The sequence below is a fragment of the Ornithorhynchus anatinus genome, chromosome 20, assembly GCF_004115215.2.
Source record: "Ornithorhynchus anatinus isolate Pmale09 chromosome 20, mOrnAna1.pri.v4, whole genome shotgun sequence".
NCBI classification, from domain to species: domain Eukaryota; kingdom Metazoa; phylum Chordata; class Mammalia; order Monotremata; family Ornithorhynchidae; genus Ornithorhynchus; species Ornithorhynchus anatinus.
This window is the reverse complement of record NC_041747.1, coordinates 13547884-13563258: the sequence shown is the minus strand read 5'-3', so window position 1 is coordinate 13563258 and position 15375 is coordinate 13547884. Positions and strand designations below refer to the sequence as shown.

General features: G+C 42.8%; 1 protein-coding gene across 5 annotated transcripts in view; it reads left to right on the top strand.

Annotated features, from left to right (window-relative positions):
* Window positions 1–15375, top strand: part of AFF3 (AF4/FMR2 family member 3) — a 271517-nt gene that overhangs the window by 12817 nt on the left and 243325 nt on the right. The gene's annotated exons all lie outside the window — the stretch shown is intronic.

Sequence of the window (15375 nt, the reverse complement as noted above, 5' to 3'; positions counted from 1 at the left end):
AGCAATGCAATCAATGATTTGCAGTCCTTACAATAAAATGTCAATGATAAGGAGGTATAGATAGCTATTGAACACATGAAGTTTTTTTTAAATATTGGAGTGTATGAGGTATAAAAATTCAGTGAGCAAATATCCTTTGTCACATTGTACTCTCGCAAGTGCTTAGTTCCGTGCTCTCCACACCGTAAGGGCTCAATAAATACAATTGAATGAATGAGAGTCATCCAGCCTTTACCGAGGTCAAGCTGGTTTCTTCTTGCCAAATGATTTGCTTCTGGTTGAGTATTTAGCAAAATGTAAGGGGTTAGATGCTTAATCATAGTAAAAAATGTCACCGTTGCAGTAAATTGGATATTCTTTATGCTTTGGTTCATGTCTGGAGAGAGCAAACTCTTGTATGTAACATCCTGCATGGATCATTCTGAGCTCAGCAGATCATTTCGGATGCCCAGGTAGGTCGTCATCATCATCACCAATGGTATTTACTGAGCACTTACTTACCATGTGCAGAGCACTATACTAAGCACTTGGGAGGATACAGTGCAGCAGAGTTGGCAGTCACGCTCCGTCTACAATGGCTCAGTGGAAAGAGCCCGGGCTTGGGAGTCAGAGGTCATGGGTTCAAATCCCAGCTCTGCCACTTGTCAGCAGTGTGACTGTGGGCAAGTCACTTCACTTCTCTGTGCCTCAGTTACCTCATCTGTAACATGGGGATGAAGACTGTGAGCCTCATGTGGGACAACCTGATGACCCTATACCTACTCCAGCGCTTAGAACAGTGCTCTGCACAAAATAAGCGCTTAACAAATACCAACGTTATTATTATTACAATGAGTTTACAGTCTAGAGGGGGAGACAGACATTAAATAAATAAATTATTCTGCCTCAGTTCTTCTCCAGAGGAGAACAGGAAGCCCCAAAGGAGCACCCATGTTGTATACCACATAAGAGTACCATGTAGCAGAACCACTTAAGTTTACTGTTATATTGTACTCTCCCAAGCACTCAGTACAGTGCTTTGCATGCTGTAATCGCTCAGTAAATACGATTGAATGAGTGAATGCAAGCACCACAGAAGAGCACCACATATGAACGCCACATAGGAGCATCAGATAGGAGTACCATGTAGGAGCACCTGTTCACAGCCTTATTGAAGGCACATCTCCTCCAGGAGGCCTTCCCTGACTAATCGAATCCCTCATTTCTTCTCCTCCCACTCCCTTCTGTGTCACCCTGACTTTCTCCCTTTATTCATCCTCTCTCCTAGCCCCACAACACTTATGCAGATATCAGTAATTTATTTATATTAATGTCCGTCTCCCCCTCTAGGCTGTAAGCTTGTTGTGGGCAGGGAGTGGGTCTGTTTATAGTTATATTGTACTCTTCCAAGTGCTTAGTACAGTCCTTTGCATCTAGTAAGTGCTCAATAAGTACTAATGAATGAATGAATAAGCACCACATAGGAACACCATGTAGTAACACCATGTAGGAGATCTAAATAGGAGCACCACAGAGCATCATGTGGGAGCATCATGTGGTGTCACTGACATAGCACCACGTAAGACAACCATGTGGCGAGCCATTGTAAGACAATCTCATGGTGTCACCATGTAAGAACACCACCTAGGAATACCTGGGCAACTGTGGCTGAAGCGCATGGTGTAGTGGATAGAGCCCTGGCATGGGAGTCAGAAGGTCATGGATTCTAATGCCGGCTCTACCACTTGTCTGCTGTGTAACCTTAGGTAAGTCACTTCACTTCTCTGTGCCTCAGTTACCTCATTTGTACTGTGAGCCCTGCGTGGGACAGGGACTCTGTCCAAACTGATTTACTTGTATTCACCCCAATGCTTAGTACAATGCCTGACATATGGCAAACTCTTAACAAATACAGTTATTATTAAGTGAGGATGGAGGCCAGCACATCTTCGATATCTGTGTGGGGGATACCTACCCTTCTTAGGACGGAGCAGCGAACCTGTACTCCCACTGATCTTCTTGGCATAGTGGATAGAGCATGAGCCTGGGAGACAGAAAATCATGGGTTCTAATTCCTGCTCTGCCACTTGTCTGCTGCGTGACCTTGGGCAAGTCACTTCACTTCTCTGGGCCTCACTTCCCTCATCTGTAAAATGGGGATTGAGACCGTGAGCTCCATGTGGGACAAGGACTGTGTCCTATCTGATTTGCTTGTATTCATTCCAGTGCTAAGTACAGAGCCTGACACACAGTAAGCACTTAACAAATAACATCATAATAATCATTATTATTATTATAATCCTGCCAGAAACCCCCCTGTGGCTTGGCAATAAGTAGTGTGGCTTAGTAGATAGAGCACAGGCTTGGGTGTCAGAAGGACTTGGATTCTAGTCCTGGTTCTGCCACTTGTCTGCTGTGTGACTTCAGGCAAATCACTTCACTTTTCTGTGCCTCAGCTGTAAAACGGGAATTAAGATTGTGAGCCCCATGTGGGACAGGGACCTAGTTAACTTGTATCTAACCTAATGCATTGTATAAATACATAACAAATATCATTATGATTAACAGTGAGCCTGCAAATAATAATAATAATAATAATGATGGCACTGAAGTGCTTACTATGTGCCAAGCACTGTCCAAAGCACTAGATGTGGGACAGGGACAGTGTCCAACCTGATTTGCTTATATTCCCCACCCAGTACTTAGTACAGTGCCTGACACATAGTAAGTGCTTAACAAATGCCACGGTTATTATTCTTTGTCCTGAGCTTCTTCAACAACCTTCACAGAGTGTGTTCATGAGGAGTGAAGTGGTTGACGCTGCAAACGGCTGCTGCCCGGAGGGTGCTTTTTCTGGGTGCCAGGGGCACGAGTTTTATTCAAACGGAGTACAAAGGAGGGGGCCGAAGCTTTGTCCTCTGGGCTTAGCTTGGACAGGCGGATGCCATCAGGAACCAGAGACTGGGAAGCAACCTTGCTAATTACAGACTTAACTCACACGAAGGTCAAAGGCTCAGTGGTAAAAGCGTGACACCAGAGCCCCTCACGTTCTATTTAGAGCTTTAATCCCCTTTGAGTTGGTGATGCCATCCTTTTTCTCCCTTTTGCAATATTCAAATTAATAACAACAACCTTAACGTAAGGGATGACAGCACTTTTTTTTTTTTTTTTTTTTGCTGCCGTGGCAGGATTGGGGTTTTTTTATATAGTCTCTGCCTGGACTCAAAGCGAGTGGTGATCAATCTCTCCTCCTGTTTGGAGAGCAATATTTTAAGATTTACAATTAGGCATGGGAGAGGCTTGCCAGGTGGGAAGGCTTTGTCAGGAAATCATTCTCTCTAATCACACATCCTACAGCCAGGGGTAGGCATCGGAAGGGCAAAAGTTGGGGCAAGCTAATATCTCTAAAATATGAGAAATGACGTGATCTAGTGGAAAGAACCTGGGCCTGGGAGTCAGAAGGTCATGGGTTTTAATCCCAGCTCCGCCACTCATCTGCTGTGTGACCTTCACTTCTCTGTGTCTGTTACCTCATCTGTAAAATGGGGATTGAGACTGTGAGCCCCACATGGGCCAGGGACTGGGTCCAACCTCATTTGCTTGCATCCACCCCAGCGCTTAGTACTGAGCCTGGCACATAGTAAGTGCTTAACAAATACTATTTAGAGAAGCAGCATGCCCTAGTAGCAAGAGCCCGGGCTTGGGAGTCAGAGGTCATGGGTTCTAATCCCGGCTCTGCCCCTAGTCTGCTGTGTGACCTTGGGCAAGTCACTTCTCTTTGCCTCAGTTATCTGATCTGTAAAAGTAAAAAGCTGAAAAGTGTCAGAGCCAAGATTAGAACCCACAAGTCTGACTCCCGAGCCTGCACTCCTTCCACTAAGCCATGCTGCTGCAGCAGATGGGTCATTTGTGCAAGGATAAGGGCATATGGTTTTGAAGGCAAGTATCTCACGGGGAATTGTTGGATTGTTGCATAAGGCTACACTTGCTGGGAGTAGTGGAGGCCGCAGCAAGGGACATTATACGAGAATAGAATAAGAGGTGACGATTTTCTTCCTTCACTGGTGTAGTGCGAATTTTTTAAGATCTGGGAAATGATCAGATTTGTTTAAGTGGAAAAGCCTAGCCTACGTGGAGACTGCATTTGGTATCTCAATATTAGCAGTTCTCTATAGCTTGAATGTCAGGGAACCAGTCAATGAGACATTGTCTTTCTGAAGGTGGCTATTTCATATTGCCCTTTTACTTCAGCTGTGAGGTATCTCTGGGTTGGGTATTTTTGTTTGAAGAAATTGGATTGGTTTGTTCCAGGAACAAACAATTAATAATATCGATCAAATGCCCATTACATGCGGAGCACTGAACTAAGCTCTTGGAAGACTATGGTGATGGAGCAAAGGTAAAAGACAGTCCCTGTCCTCTAGATAATTCCAAACGAACAGAAGAGTTTATATTTTAATCAATAAATTTGGGGCTAAATTTTGCCCTGACTTCCCAGAGTAAGTAAGGACTACTCTAACCTCATTCTGCCAGCGTTTTGAGGGAGCATAATGGAGAGATACTAGTTAGGAAATGGTGAGAGTAAATAATTTGTTCCTTTGGGCAGTTGGGCAGATTGAAAGTCGATAGCAGATTCAAGGTGGGGTTAGGAAGCGGCGTGGCCAGATGGAAAGAAGACAGGCCTGGGAGTCAGAAGGAATTGGGTTCTAATGCTGACTTCACCTCTTGTCTGCTGTGTGACAGTAGGCAAGTCACTTCACTTGGCTGACTAGCTTAGTACAGTGCTCGGCACAGAGTATGCGCTTAACAAATACCATAAAATAGTGCTTAGAACAGTGCTCTGCACATAGTGAGCACTCAATAAATACAGTTGATGGAATGATTGTCAATACCTTTGGCAGCATTAATAGTTTATATATTGCTTTAGCCTGAAGAACTCAGAAATTGACACACAGTCTCATAGATAGCAGCAGCAGCCACCCACCTTTGGGAATATAGAACATAGAAATAAAGGATGTGGTTTTTATGCATTCAAAACACCTCTGAGACAGGGAAAGGTCACATAGCTATTTATTTTACTGTATTCCTATAGCTCCTTTCCTCTGAAGGTTATTTATTATATACATGAGGAAACTGAGGCTTAGGGAGGAATGTGGATTCCAAAGGACCCGATCGGGGCCAGAATTGATGGTTTGACTTCTGACTCCCTGTCCCGTGCTCTTGCTCCTTTGCAGCTCCTAGGTCTTAAAGAGAGGGAATTTTCCCTGAGGTGTCCTATTCACCTCTCATCATATCTGCAAATCTTTCCCAGGTTCCTTCATGTCATTCGTGCACATTCTAGCATTTCTTTCCTCGGTGTCTTTCGGTATGCGAGATAGTTTGTGAAATGGAAATGCAGCCTTAGGCCTGCCTGAACCGATATGTGATATATTTAGTTTAGTTATATTTAGTTGCCATTGTTTTTACGAGATGTTCTTCCCCTTGACTCTATTTATTGCCATTGTTCTTGTCTGTCCGTCTCCCCCGATTAGACTGTAAGCCCGTCAAACGGCAGGGACTGTCTCTATCTGTTGCCGACTTGTTCATTCCAAGCGCTTAGTACAGTGCTCTGCACATAGTAAGCGCTCAATAAATACTATTGAATAAATACTATTGAATGAATATTTAATTTGATTGGAGAAAATAAATCAATTCTCCATGAAATAAGATTTGAATAACTCTTTGACAACCACCTTTGCCTAAAGAGTTGCAAATATGTTTCCTCTAATTGTTGACTTATAGCAGCAAGGCCTAGTGGAAAGCAGGCCTGGGAGTCAGAGGCCCTGGGTTCTAATCCTGAATCTGCCAGTGGCCTGCTGGGTGACCTTGGGTAAGGCACCTAACTTCTCTTCTCCTTAGTTTCCTCATTTGAAAAATGGGGATTCAATACCTGTTCTCACTTCCACTTAGACTGTGAGCCTTATTTGGGATAGGGACTGTTAGACCTGATTATCTTTTATCTATCCTAGCATTTAATATAGTGCTTGGCACATCATAAACACCTAACAAATTCTTCTCCTCCTCCTCCTCTTCCTTCCCTCCTCCATTCAGAATTGGAGTTTAAGGTTGAAGAACTCTTCTGTATGGCAATCACTGGTGATGTGATTTTAAGAAATCTACATTGAGTTTTTCCTTCGAGACCATAATTAATTAGCAAATTGTTTCATCCTTGTACCAGCGAGAAGCAAGCCAAGAAGTGTTATACTAGTGTAATAATTAAGATAAAAATGTCAAAGTAGACAAAGAATTGCGAAAGATAAAGAAGGAAGAGGTTGTTATGGCCACAATTACAAAGGAGCAAAAGAGATCATTTTATGTTGGATTTTTAGCATGGCAAGGTTGTACAGGTTAATATTTGCACTGCAAAAGCAGCTGTGTCAAACACAGAGCCTGTATTTAACATAATGTCTGCTGTTAGGATTGATTTAGCTTGTGCGTTGCAGCTGACCAGTCAGCAGAAGACCTGAAGGAAGAGGCATAAAACTGAGGCCAGAGACCAGAGCTGCCTGGAATAAAGACCCTTCCTTCCTTGATCCCGCTTGAAATGATCACAGATGCCTCTGAGGCTCGAAGGAGAGGGGATTGGATTAGGAAGCAACATGGCCTACTGGAAAGAGCATGGGCCTGGGAGTCAGAGGACCTGGATTCTAATCCTGGCTCTGCCACTTGTCTGCTGTGTGAGACACTTCACTTCTCAGGGCCTCAGTTACCTCATCTGTAAAGTGGGGATGACTGTGAGCCTCTTGGGGGACAGGGACTGTGTTAAGAAGCAGCGTGGCTCAGTGGAAAGAGCACGGACTTTGGAGTCAGGGCTCATGAGTTCAAATCCCAGCTCTGCCACTTGTCGGCTGTGTGACTGTGGGCAAGTCACTTAACTTCTCTGTGCCTCAGTTCCCTCGTCTGTAAAATGGGGATTAAGACTGTGAGCCCCACGTGGGACAACCTGATTCCCCTATGTCTACCCCAGCGCTTAGAACAGTGCTCAGCACATAGTAAGCGCTTAACAAATACCAACATTATTATTATTATTATTAAACCTGATTATCATGTCTACTGCTTAGTACACATTGTAAGTGCTTACCAAATGCCACACAGTTCTTCTGCCCCAGGATCACCAGAGGGAATCATCTAGTACTAGCAAAGGTGGCACCTCCAGAGGAAGGAGTCTGGCTGCGGGCAGAGTCAGGGAAGGGAAATGACATTCTGGAAATGACTAAGGATAGCTCTGACCTCCACATTAATGATGATGATGATGATGATAATAATGTGTCCTATTTGTTAAGTACTTACTATGTGTCAGGCACTGTACTAAGCACTGGAGTAGATACACAATAATCAGGTTCCACACAGGGCTCACAGTCTAAGTAGGAGGGAGAGTAGGTACTGAATCCGTATTTTGCAGATTAGAGAACTGAGGCATAGAGAAATTAATGACTTGCCCCAAGTCACCCAGTAGATGGATGGCAGAACCAGGATTAGAACTCAGGTCCTTCAACTCCCAGGCCCATGCTCTTTCCAGAAGGCCACATTATTCCCCACTAGGCCATACTGCTCTTCACTTTTTAAAATTCACTTCTGTTTTATTTTACGTTGCTAATCATTTACAAAGAATGTACTAATAATATACAGCCTGCACACTCAATTACAACTGCATAAACAACCTATTCACAGGAAGGAATTTATCATGCCTGTTGAAGAACATTTCCAAGATCTGTGGAATTAACCCAGTCCTGATTAACAAGAAACATAAAGATGCAGTTGTATGAATTGCTTCAAAGACTTTTCAATCCATTATTAATGCTTCATTTTTGTAACTCCCTTAGAAGCCATTTTCTGCCTTTTTTTTCCCCTCCCAAGGCTTTGTCAACCACCAAATTAAATGTCTCTTTTGGAGAGGTCTAACTGGTCCTGATTCCCAAGAGTGACTTAATGGACAGAGTATGGATAAATCCACGTGGCAGTCCATTTTCCACAATGACCCAGCTGGCATTCCAGCTTCCAGCACAAACTAGGACAGGCATCACCTCACAGTAGCTTATAAGGCCAGGACATGCTTTCTTATGCTGTCCTGAAAGAGACCTCTCTCTTCTCTCATTTAACAATCTTGTTGATGATGACAGACATGTACATCTCCTTTTAATCAATCAATCAGTGGTATTTATTGAGCACTAAAATATTAAATACAACAGGGCCATTTAGAGGGCAGAGTGAGAGTGTTTTGTTAAAGTAGCAAAAAGCCGTATCCGAGAGTTAAAATGCAAGATATTCAGCCAACCATCTAGCTCCTGAGACAGGAAACTTAGGTTTTCCATACTCCCCCCGCACCGTTTTTTTTGGTCACAAACATCCGAAGGTAAAGAGATACTTAGTAAATGAGTTTGTGAGATAAAGGCAGGATTGAAAATACCCTTTACCTGCGGATAACTCCATCTACGATGCAGAATTTGCATTGCCTAGAAGCACTTGGTGTATCAGTAACTTTTGCAATAAAAAAAAGGGCAAAAACACAAGTAGAGACAGGTAAAAGTGATAAATGAAATAGGGCAATTTCAGTTCTTTAGATAACGAAAATCTGTACAGATGATACAAAGAGTTTGGCAAATATTGTCTAGAATGGCTGTGATTTTATCACAACCATGACACACATGCTTCTCCAAAGGAAAAAAATTCCCCCTAACTGCACAAATTTCTTCTTGTAACTATTACAATGGTGGTCATTTCACATTTGTTAGGTATGTTTTTTTCGGTCTGAGAAGGTTAAGTATTTTGTCAGTGACTTGTTCTTACATACAGATTTAGCTGCTGATGAAGAAAGGTCTCCTGTCAACGACCTGAAACCATCTCCGTTCGGTTTTAAGTACTGAAAGGAGTGAGTAAATGTGTTGGGATCGGTTGCACTTGCTTGTCTATGTAAGAACATGTGTAGAACAAGTGTGGTTAGATGAACTGGCCAAGGTGGTGAAGCGAGTGTATTGTGCATGGTGAAATTTCTTAGGGGAAAATTGGGTAGCTCCACCCTTCAGGAGTTATCACTTTAGAAAGGAGAAAGAGAATTTGTTTGAGGGAAAGGCACCTCCCTCAAGTAAATAATCAAACTTCCCTTTATTGTGAAATGTGGATTCCCCTCATTGGACGGATTAGTTGTCATTAGCTAAGGTGCAAAAATGTAAAAGAGGTAATTAGGAGAGAGTCGCAACTACTCTCTCTCCCACTCTCCCATTCAGGGAATGCCTGCAGGGGTGGGGACTATTACAGATCTAACAAAGAGGTCTGTAAGCAGGTTAGAACAGTCACTTTTACAGCTGGCCAGGTAAAGAACAGATCCGGCAAAAACAAAACAAAACAAAAAACCCGGCTTTGAGAGATTCACCATGGAGTTAACCATCTGTGGTGAAGAAAATAATTTGCCTATATGCCAATACAAAAAGTAGTTAATTGTACACAAATATGGTCTTACTGGGTAAGTGCTCAGTAAATACGAATGAATGAATGTTGCTGGGTTCTTAAAGGTGTGGCCTTCTCTCCCTGTTCTACCCTGTAACGGGCCTGGACCAATCAGTGACTGCCACATAGGCCCCAGCTGTGATGCTCAAGGTGGATAAAAGGCGTTCATTTTGAATCTGAAAGAATGCATGTGGGAAGCACATGGAGAGAAGTAAGCACTCGAAGGCAGCAGCCCTTGGAAGACAAGAGGAAAGTTGAGTTTGGAAGGAAGCAGCTTGCGGAAAGGAGGCTTGTAGTCACTGTGGTCCATCTCGCCAAGGACTTCCATCCTTCCTCCGTGAGATTGGCAGAATGGGCTCCTTTGACCAGCCGACTGGTAGTGGACCCTTGGTGGAGTGAGAGTGTGTATGTGTAACTCCCTTGCACCTTGGTAAAACTAAGTAAAAAACATTCCACGGTAACCTTGGTGGTGGGTGGTGTGGTCTGAACTCTACAGTGCCTGGTACATAGTAAGCACTTAACAAATGCCATAGTTATTATTATTACTACGTGTTCTCCCCCTGCCCAGGAAAGCCCTGGTTGGTACGAGCCGGAGGCTCGTGACATTTAAATGCTCAAATTTCTTCTTGTAACTATTAGAATGGTGGCCATTTCACATTTATTAGGCATGCTTTTTTCGGTCTGAGAAAGGTTAAGTATTTTGTCAGTGACTTGTTCTTACATACAGCTTTCGATGCTTGGAGTTTAACCTTTCAATGGCTCAAAGAACCAGTCTTTAAAATTTATTGTACAAATCCCCCCAAACAGAAATGGCCTAATCGCTTGCAGTTAAGGCTACAGAAATCTAGGAGACATTTTCCTCCTAGATATAAAATGACCATAGTGTACTTCAATTACCTTTTCTTCCATTTTCACTGATGGTATTTATAATCACCTTGCTTCTGTGGCCAGTACAAAATAAAGAAGAAATAAGGATTCTAAGAGAAATGCAGGGAATAATTGTGTTGCAATGATACATGTGTCAGAATATGGTGATTTCTTAGTATTAAATGCCAGTTACGATTTTAAACACAGTGTCTGTATGTGAGAGAGGGAAAGAGACAGAGGGGAAGATGATATGCATTTCTGTGTGATCCTTTCCTTGGCGTTTATAGAAAAAGAGAGGGATTTTTACTGTACTGTACAGAAAATAATTTATTTTTCTGTCAAAATCGGTCTTTTCAAATCCTGTATGTGGGATTGCATTCCTCTTATAAAATCTCCACTATTATTATTGTTATATTTGTTAAGCGCTTACTATATACCAAGCACTGTTCTAAGAGCTGGGGTAGATACAGGATATTCAGGTTGTTCCACGTGGGGCTCACAATCATAATCCCCATTTTCCACATGAGGTAACTGAGGCACAGAGAAATTAAGCGGCTTGCCCGAGGTCACACAGCAGACCAGTGGGCAGAACCGGGATTAGAACCCACGTCCTCTGACTCCCAAGCCGTGGTCTTGCCACAAAGCCACTCTGCTTCTCTCCTACTACAACCCAGCCTGCACACCTCACTGCTCTAATGCCACCCTACTCATTGTACTTCAATCTCATCTATCTTGCCCCAACTTCTTGCCCATATCCTGCCTCTGGCCTAGGAGGTGCTCCCTCATATGCGACAGGAAATTACTCTCCTCCTATTCAAAGCCTTATTGAAAGCTCATCTCCTCCAAGAAGCCTTCCCTGACTGAGCCTTCCTTTCCTTTTTTCCACTCCCTCTGTGTCACCCTTATATGCTCCCTTTGTTCATCCCCCTCCCCAGTCCCACAGCACTTATATACTTATTTGTAATTTATTTATATGAATGTCGGTCTCCCCCTCTAGACTATAAACTCATTGTGGGCAGGGAATGTGTCGTTATAAGTACTCCCCCGAGTGTTTAGTAGAGTGCTCTCTACACACTAAGCTCTCAATAAATGCTACTGACTGACTGACTTGGGCTATATTCATTGCTTAGGGGCCTACCTGTACATTAAATTTTAGGTGAAGAGGTATGTGAACTGTGAGCCTCAACTTAGGCCAATCAGCTTTACAAATCATTCCATACCAGAATGTCCTTAGGGCTTGCAGGCTAGCTTGACCAACTTTAAAATAGTACTCTTAGCATATTCATAAACCAGCCCTTAGAGAAGCAACATGGTCTAGTGAAAAAAAGTTGACTTGGGAGTCAGATAACCTGGGTTCTCATGCTGACTCTGCCACTCACCTGAGGTGTGTCTGCTTAATTTCCCTGGGCCTCAGTTTCCTCATTTGTAAAGTGGGGATGAAATACCTGTTTTCCCTCCTCCTTAAACTGTGAGCCCATTTTTGGGAAAAGGTCTGTGTCTGACCTGATTATCTCATATCTACCCCAGTGGTTAGTAAAGTGTTTCGCACCTAGGAAGGGTTTAATAAATACCACCATTATTATTAATAATCCAAACCCAAATTTGGAGCGTCTCATAGAAGTTAAATACGTAAGTCTGAGATGGGCTTAGGGATCTATAGCTAAGTGGCAAGTAGCTCATGAACTTGCTGACCGTGGCAGTTCAACAAGGCCAGCCTTTACAGAAGGGTGCCTCCAGTGTATTAAAAGCAAACATATTTTTCTGTCATATCAGGACCTTTGGCTTATTGAATTTAAAACTATATCCCATCATGTTTGAACATTTTTTTTCTGGAAACAAACATTTATCGTGGGCAATGTAAATACCCTCTGATGCTTTTCATGTTGACTTTCTTTGTCTGTGGTCATCATTGAGAGAATAACATACCAGACAAAGAATCAGTCTAATAATTAAGAATCAGTAGAATGTAAGAATCAGAATACCATGGTTCTATTTCTAGTTCTGTCATTCACATTCATTCAATTATATTTATTGGTTCCTGGCTCTCTTTCTTTTTTAAACGGCATTTGTTAAGCACTTACTATGTGCCAGGCACTCTACTGAGCACTGGGTATATACAAGCTAATCAGGTTGGACACAGTCCCACATGGGGCTTCCGGTCTTAATCCCCATTTTCCAGATGAGTTAACAGAGGCACAGAGAAGTGAAGTGATTTGCGTAAGGTCACAGAGTAGACAAGTGGCAGAGCCAGGATTAGAATCCAGGTCCTTCTGACTCCCAGACCCGTGTTCTATCCACTGTGCCTTGATGCCCTGCTTAACTTGTGTCATCCCCCTGTAGTTGCAAAAGAAGAAAGCGGTGAAACATCAAGAAACGTCTGCAAGCTCCATCATATTGGAGGCAGTTGCAAACACCTTAAATGATAACACCAATTGTGATATTTATTAAGCACTTACCATGCGCAAGGCATTATTATGTCTCCCAACTTTATTGTATTATACTCCCCCAAGTGCTTAGTACAGTGCTCTGCACACTGGCAGCACTCAAAACTCCTTACTGTCGACTTTAAATCACTCATTCAGCTTGCCCTCTCTCATCTCACTTCACTGAGCTACTGCAGTGCAGCCCACACACTTGACTCCTCTAGCCCCAGCTTGCTCACCGTATCCTGATCTCGTCTATCTCACCGCCGACCCATTTCCCACGTTCTCCCTCTGTCCTGGAATTCCCTCCCATTCCATATATGGCAGACCACCACTCTCCCCACCTTCAAAATGAAGACCGCACCTCCTTCCCTGATTAAACCCTCTTTTCCCTAGGTCCCTCTCCGGCATCATCTGTGTACTTGGATGTGTGACCTTTGGGTATTTGGGATTTACCCCACCCTCAACCCCAGAGCCCTTAGGTATACACCTATAAATGATATAATATGAATTATTTATATTAATGGGTGTCTCCCCCCTCTAGAATGTAAACTCCTTGTGGGCGGGGAACGTGTCTACCAACTCTGTCGGACCGTACTATCCCAAGTGCTAGTACAGTGCTCTGCCCCCAGTAAGTGCTCAAAAAATACCGTTTATTAATAGATTGATTTCTTGAATTGATTCATTGTTGGGGTAGATACAATATGAACAGATCAGACCCAGTCCTTGTCCCATTTGGGGTTCACAATTTGAGGGAGGTTCTAATCCCTGCTCCACCATTTGTCTGCTTTGTGAACTTGGGCAAGTCACTTCACTTCTCTGTGCCTAGGTTCCCTCATCTGTAAAATGGAGATTGACTGTGAGCCCTGTGTGGGACAGGGACTTTGTCCACCCTGATTATCTTATATGTATCCCGGCACTTAGAATGTACCCGGGCATTTAGAACAGTGCCTGGTACAAAGTAAGCCCTTAACAAATACCACAATTAATATTATTATTGTAACCCTGGAACAATAGAGTAAGGTGGAGGCAGTGGACCCTAAGGGAGGGAAAACCAAGGGCACCTACTGGGGAAAGAAAGGATCTGGGAACTACTGAATAATGAATTTATCGGGTTTTGTTTTCTAAAACAGCATCTTTAGTGGGTGATGATTTTTAGCCTGTACACTCGTTATGGGCAGGAAACTTGCCTGCTAATTCTGTTGTATTGTACACTCCCAAGCGCTTAGTACAGTGCTTTATACATAGTAAGCCTTCAAATACTATTGATTGATTGACGGATTTAAGCAGAGCAATGAAAGGATCTTAGCGTTGATGATCCTGTGGATTGGGCATGTACAATACCGGGCAAAACCACACAGTGTGAGCTCGTTGTGGGCAGAAAATGTGTCTGTTGTTGTGGTGTACTCTCCCAAACGTTTAGTACAGTGCTTGCACACAGTAGGCGCTCAATAAATGCAATTGAGTGAATGAATGGCCATTCCCCCCTCTTCTATTCTTTTACACAGAATGATTTCATCAGGAAATCATTGGTTGTGGAAAATATTATTAAGCTAATAGTTTTAATTAAAATAAATATTTGTGCCTCAAGCCAAACAGTTGGTACCATAACAGAATAACAGCTATGTTCCATTTTCGGCAGCCTTTTCTTTTTGTTTACAGATAACGATCTTTCGGGCTCAGTTGCATAAATATGGATGTAGTGTCCAAGTTTCTATTTAAATGCATGCATGAGTAAGAAGCACTGAATTTGATGAATTTTATTAGCAATAAATAATGAAGTGCACTGTTTTATGTTAACCCCTATTTTATTGTGTATCAGCCTGTAGACATTTTATAATCTGGATGAGTAATCATTTGTATCCTTTTAAAAAATATTTATGGCTTCTTTGACTAATTGCGTCTTATGTGACTTAAAGCCTTTTGCATTGGAACCATTTGTTAAAACACTGCCAGAAGCAGGCAGAGCATAATCGTTTCTCAAATTTTTAGTGTCATTTTTATAGACAAATAACACTTGTAAATGATGGATAATAGCAGACAGAAAGCTGCACGGATAAAATGTATATGAGTTATATTTTCTGGGAGGTAGGAGGTTAACTTGGCTATGAACTAATTGAGGAGCTCTGTGGCGAATGCAGAGTGGTGTGAACACATTATCAGGGTGACTTAAATCAGCTTGAGAAGGGGTTTCCCTCCCTGGGGTATTATGCGTTATCTCACCCCCATTTCTGGTTCGCTGGTCCGAAAGAAGAGCATCTAATCGTAATGAATCTGTAGGAATTACCACAGAGAACCAGCCAGATGAGCTCTAACTGTTTGGCTTAATTTGTCAGAGATCCTTTCCACTCTCTGGTTGTCGGGGGTCAAAGGGCATATGTAGAGGGCAGACAAGATTGTGCTCAAGTCATCACTTCTTACTGACACATCAGAGAGTCTTGTTCTCTCTGCATTTTCATTTGTGTTTAAATAGGTCATGGGATTTCCTGAAACCACTGGTTTCTATCCTGAAGAAGACAAAAGGGTGGGAGAGATTCTGGGCTTGTTCTGCTGAGTTGCAGTGTTTCATGATTGATTATTTGCCCTCATGGCAACCCATCAGCATGGCCTAGTGGACGGAGCA